We start from the raw sequence: 6,359 nt of genomic DNA, 5'->3' as shown, positions 1-6,359 counted from the left end.
CCCATGGGAGACAGGAGCAAGAACAGAGGTTGAAGGAGCACGGCTATTGGATTAACATCCAACGGTCCAGCTGCTAGAATCATTTGTTGATTAAGTTGACAAAGCCCTGCATACACGTCCGCTTAGTAGGCCCACAAGTCAGCCACCAAATCTGACGGGTCCTAGCTGTCAACGGGAGGAATATTTTTTTTCGCATAACAAGGAGGCACTTCCTTCCGTGTGAAGATACAGCCGGTGGGTCCCAGCTGTCAGGTGGAGGAAACATTTTTTTCAGCTTAATAAGGAGGAACTTTCCTTGCGTGTGACCATGGACCTCGTGGGTCCCAGCCGTCAGGCTCTCCACGTACAGTCCTCTTCTGATGACTCTCGTTTGTTGACCACGCCGCACTGAGCACAGCGAGGCGGTGGACGACGGCGAGGCCCCGGACGGGAACGACTCGGAGATAGGAAGACGCGGCAGTGGAGTCGCAGATTGAGTGGAGGAGAAGGGTTATAACTGGTTCTGGTGCGGTGTGGGGCTGCAGTCGGTGGAGAATAACAGGAGGTGTGGAGGGGTGGAGGGATAGCCTGGCCGGCGGTGGGGTAGCGCTTCACAGTGATGCGTGCTAAGCAGAGCCGCTAGCCACCGGAGGCCGGACCAGGCGGTCCCGGCGACGCTGGAGGAAGAAGACGAGAGATTGAAGGTGCATGCCGACCAAGTTGACAACGCCCTACGTAGGCTTCGACCTATTGGCCCACATGCCTGCCTGCAAAAATGTGGCATATATTTAACCCATGTTCTCTAGAATGTACAATCCATTTGCTGGGCTGGGTGAACAAATAATTTCACGTCAATGCGGCCCATTTATATTATTTAAGAAATCCCAGCCCATTTGCACTTCCTTCGAATACACGAATTAGCTGGGCTCGTTATATATAATGTTATGTTAGAAGGAGCAATTAATATAAAAAATAAATCGGAGAGGCACATTTTTATATACATAATTAACAAATTAGCGAGTTATTGCTCAAAATAAAAATGAGCGCGTTATTATTACATTGGTTCTTAAAATCTTCGCAAGATTTTGTACGCAATCACAAGGACTTTCGTTGCCCGTGAGTCAAAAACAACCAGGATTTTCCTTGCCAACTTCTGTTAAACATTTACTTTTATAAGTTAATAACACATGGGATGTTTTCATAATGTATATATAAGTCTCTATAAAATATACGATAATAGTAATAATATAAATATATATAATGTGGTTAAAAAAATACATTGGGATGCCGATCTTTAAGAAAAAGCCCATAGGCTAGTATGGACCTCAAAAAAATAAGTTGAAACCACTGTCACCCGTATGTCATGGGCTACGCATGTTAAAATACAAAACCTAGGCCTAGCTGATACTTGTTCGCCCTCTGAAAAATGTTACCAGATCCCCGAGCGAACTGGATTATAGAGGGGGCCGGCGTCATGACTGAAGAAGCACATCAGGAGAGATTTTTTTCTTCAGTGGATGGCTCTCGATGGCTTTTTTTACTTGCCTCTGCACCATACAACTTGTATTTTTAGCCTCCCAGTCCGTGGTGGACCAGCAACCCATTTGCCGGGCGGGCCAACCTACAGAAACCAGCACTCGATTTTTCATCAAGCCCCCAAAACAAACGCCATACTATGTTTGTTTTGAGGCCGAAAACATTACGACAGGGGTTGAGCAGGGGAGGGGGCAAGACAGAGCAAAAAGATTAAAAAGAGCTGATGTGCCATTGCTACCCTAACAAAGCAGGTGCAATTCTTCTCGGGAAGAAGGTGTGCCGTTGACACCCACAGGTCACATACCCCACAGTAGGCATACTAACAAGTTCACACACAAGCACAATAGAAAAGGTAAACATTCGTATCAAACTCAGGTTCACAGGACACGTTCATATTCATAGCCTACATTCACTATCAACAACTCAAAAGATTCATATATACACAAGTTCAGCATGTCTATGGATCCAAATGATTGATAGATCACACAACAATATTCATAGATAATTCACAAAACGATTCAGATATACACATGTTCAGTATGTTTATGCATCCAAATGATTGAGATCACAGCCAATATGATCCATGGACGAACTTTAATTACCTAGGGTACAGACTGGTAAATGGTGTTCAGTCGGAGGTACTTCTTGTAAAATTAATGCTTGTACGAGTAAACTTTCGAGTACACATGAGGCAGCACAGACAATCTGAACTTTGCTTGTAGGTTTATCCTCAAATAGTGGCCTCGTGCCGAGGGAGTTTTGAGCAACTTGGCCACTACTTTCATCCAACTACTTTACTGGCTTATCTTGGTCCTGTAGCTCGCCAAAATTCTACATTGGAGACTGGTAAATGGTGTTCAGTCGGAGGTACTTCTTGCTAAAATTAATGCTTCTACGAGTAAACTTTCGAGTACATAAGAGGCAGCACAGACAATCTAAACTTTTCTTGTAGGTTTATTCTCAAATAGTGGCTTCGTGCCGAGGGAGGTTTGAGCAACTTGGCCACTACTTTCATCCAACTAGTTTACTGGCTCATCTTGGTCCTGTATCTCGCCAAAATTCTACATTGCAGACGAGAAAGGAGGCGGTTGAGAAAATGAACCACCCAAATTTTTTGTGCAGTTCAACTGAAATGGAGCATCCCTAGCTTGTAGACTGATTAAGTGCCAGATGAATATACGCGTCAACCAACTTGTCTGGAATCTTTCGACTCCATGCCATACAGTTTGCTACGATATGTGCAGATAACCAAAAGGCACAAGTTGGGACCAAAGACTGGACTACGTTTTTCTGGGCTATGCACCAAGCAATATTTTTGGCGTTCACTCTCCTAATACTTGGAGTTTGACAATTGGTTGACGCCGGTTGATAGTCGAATGAATATAGGCACTTCTTCTTGTCAACATCGATGCTTGTCTGAGTGAACTTTGGAGTACATAGCAGCAGCATAAGTACCTGTCCATTTGATCTTTTTGTGCAGTTCTACTAAAATCACCCGATGTAATGATTTGCCTGCGACTTCAGGCTCCAAGTTACTCCTTTATCAAGTCGGCAAACAGTAGCACAATACCAAATTACCAATACATATGACAAGCACAATAATCAGGATAAAGACCAGTACCAACCTGTGTGAGGTAGCATATCAATTACTATTTCCTTTGACTGGAAGCCGAGACAAGCCAAGCGACTGACAGCAAAGGAAGAATGCAGGCCGAGATTAGGGACTAACAGGAAAGGAAGGAAGCTGTAGAGGCAACAAAGCACCCAAAGTTTTTGTGCAGTTCCACCAAAATCGAGCATCCCTGTTGGCACATATATTGAGAGAGTGAGATTACTGTAATAGTGGGACTAGTTGATGAAACATACACTAACAAATAGAAGCACCCTCATTATCTTAATGGGTAAAGTTAGCATTCCCTCCCTGCTCCACCACATGATTCACCTCATAGACAAACATACACACGTACATGATTCAGCATAGGGTGCTACTAAAGATTTGTTTAACTCCGACAGGAAAATTAGGCAGCAATAAATTAGTGGTACTTAAGTACTCCTAATTAATTAAGTGAGACAGCAGAAGTGGAAGGGCTCCCTGGAGGATCGTCTCACATGTAAGGTAGTCGTTACCGGAGCCCTTGAATGGCCTTGACTGAGGCCTCTGGCTTAAGTACCACTAATTTATTACCAGAGACGATCCTCCAGGGAGCCAGAGGCCTCGGTGGAGGACATTCAAGGGCTCCGGAAGAGTTTTGTGTAGTGCACCAAAAGGTCACAATAGTAACCAGGTGAAATGGATTTCCCTGTTTGCACAAAAAGCTATAGAGGAAACAATCAGAGTCTCAAACAATTACAGGCAAAAACATTTGGCTAAACTTGTCATGGCTTATAACAGTGGCATGGCTTCGGTTTTACCAGGGGCATTAGATTAAGAACTGCTAAATATTTGGTATAAGGGCATGGGACAGTGGGTGTACCAGCAGTCCAGCACCATGTACCTAAACAGGGGCATAAAGTGGTGATTCATAGTTTGTTGCCCCGAGAAACAAACATCCAAGAAACATATCTGGGTTGGTCCCATTTTTGTTCACTCTAGCCACCTACTCCTATGTGTGGATAGAAAATCTAGTCCTGGTCATACCACTGTGTACAATGTTACCCCTATATTTCCCTTTTCGACCAAGAGACCGGTTGGATGACTAGTCTGTACTACTTTCACCCCCTTTCCTTCCTGTTTGTACCAAGTCCGATGTACTACATACTAAATTCCCCCACCCCCACTTTATTTCTTGTTTGAACCAAGTACAATAGGCTCTAACAATAGAAGAAGAAAATAGGTGACATTGGACTATCCGATCGAGAGGGTCTGAGAGGTAGAAAATGATGCACATGCAGCGACGTAGCAAGCTGGGGAAGTAGAGCTAAGGTGGTTTCGAAGGAAGATATACCTGAAGGTCGTCGGGATGTGGATAGGTGGGCGGCGGGAGGCCGGATCCACCCACACTAGGGCAACGACGAAGGGATCGGAGGACCTCTCGCGCCGGCGCTTGGCCAGAGATAACGGTGCGGCCGACAGCGGGTCTCCTCCCTCGTTGTCGACGACGGCCTAAACGCTGCCCCTCCTCCCCTTCACCGGCGGAGGGGGATACGTCCAGATCTGTAACCAGCGGTGAGGATAGAAAGACGGTGTTTTTTGAAGGGAGAAAGACAGTGTTACCACCTCTATCTTGTTTAGATCTGGAGAGGATGAGAGTGTGTGAATAGAGCAACCCTAGCAAGCAAGCGCGGAGGCTCCAGCCTATATATACGTAGTGGGGTACTTTTCCTTTTTCACTCCATCAAAACAATCGTTTAAAATTTTGTACTACGTGCCAGGTCGCCGTTTTTTTAGTTGTTGATTGTTTTTTGAGATAGCTACCCGCTTGTTCCAAGTGGTGTTACGGTGTGCCAGGTCGCACTTTGTATCGTTCAAGTATGGTACAAGTCCCTCCATTAAATGAACAACCACCCCTCGTAAAAATTGTGAACAAGCCCACGACTAAAATGATCAGAAACGTGGGTTGCCCCAACATGCATTATTATTTATATTTTCTACTCCGCCGTTCCTAAATATAAGTCTTTTTTATTAGCCACACCTAAGACAATAATTTTTTATTAGCAGTGAACCCCACATGTCATAGACACAAAAAGTGTGGCAAGATTCCCTTAGGCAAGCCAAAGTGTGTCTAACAATTTGAGCAACTCAAGTTAGGCAAGTGTAGAAAGTGTGGGAAAAGTAATGTGGCAACATAAGACAAACATAGTCACAATCCAAACAACACTAATTTTTTGTGACATGCATGAAAATTTGGTTAGTTAAATTTATAGTCAAAATTTGGCAAGGTGCATCAAATCAACACATGCAAGTATCAAAAGGGAAGTCACGGCATGCATGCATGTGTTGTACTCACTCCGTTTCCAAGTATAAGTCTTTTTAGGGATTGTAACAAGTGACTACATACGAAGCAAAATATGTCTACATACATCCGTATGTAGTAGTCCATTTGAAATGTGTAAAAAGACTTATATCGAGTGCAGTGCTTTGATGTGTCGCGTCAACTCGTACAAGACCGAGAATTTTGATTACTACAATGCCCTCTCCCTCGCGGACTGAGCTCCGGTGCCTTAACTGCACCTGCCTTTGGCTGCATGATAGGTGGGCCAACCACCTGTTGGGCCCACCTGTCATAGATGCAAAGGCAGGATCAGTAAGTCAATGAAGCTGCGTCCCTCCCTCGCGCATGAGTGTGGTGGCTGGCAGGACTAGTAGGAGCTTTCGCTACACGCTTCTTGACGGCGGTGAACTTGCGGATGGAGTTGACCATCATGTCATCCATGCGAGAGGCGAAGCCGGCGTCGGCGAGGGCTACGACGCTGGCGGTCGCCAGCACCGTCTGGAAATGCTGCGCGGTGCGGGGCCGTAGGCCGGCGCCTTGGATGATTTGGCACAACCGACTGCTGCTCGCGACCATCGCCTCCATAGGTGCTTCTAGCTCCTGGTCACTTGGTCTTGGATTGGAGTGAGCAGTGTTGCGCAGAGACTAAGGAGTAGATGGATTGGAGTGGTGGGGCGCCTTTATATGAGAATCCAAACTCTGTTGCATTCACATCATGCTGTCTCTATTCTGCTTCTCCAATTAATTCCCTCTGCATGTAGAGTAATTTGAGGATGCATCATTGACCGTTCAACGTCTCGGGAACCGCTACCCTCTCCCTCCTTGGCATTCAAGCACCCATGGAGGCGAGGCGACTGCCGCTCGCGTCTATCGCGTGTCGGGTGACGTTCCCATCGACGACGAGGTGCCTAT

This window comes from Triticum dicoccoides, chromosome 1A (genome assembly GCF_002162155.2).
Source record: "Triticum dicoccoides isolate Atlit2015 ecotype Zavitan chromosome 1A, WEW_v2.0, whole genome shotgun sequence".
NCBI lineage: Eukaryota > Viridiplantae > Streptophyta > Magnoliopsida > Poales > Poaceae > Triticum > Triticum dicoccoides.
This window is presented reverse-complemented; position numbering follows the sequence as displayed.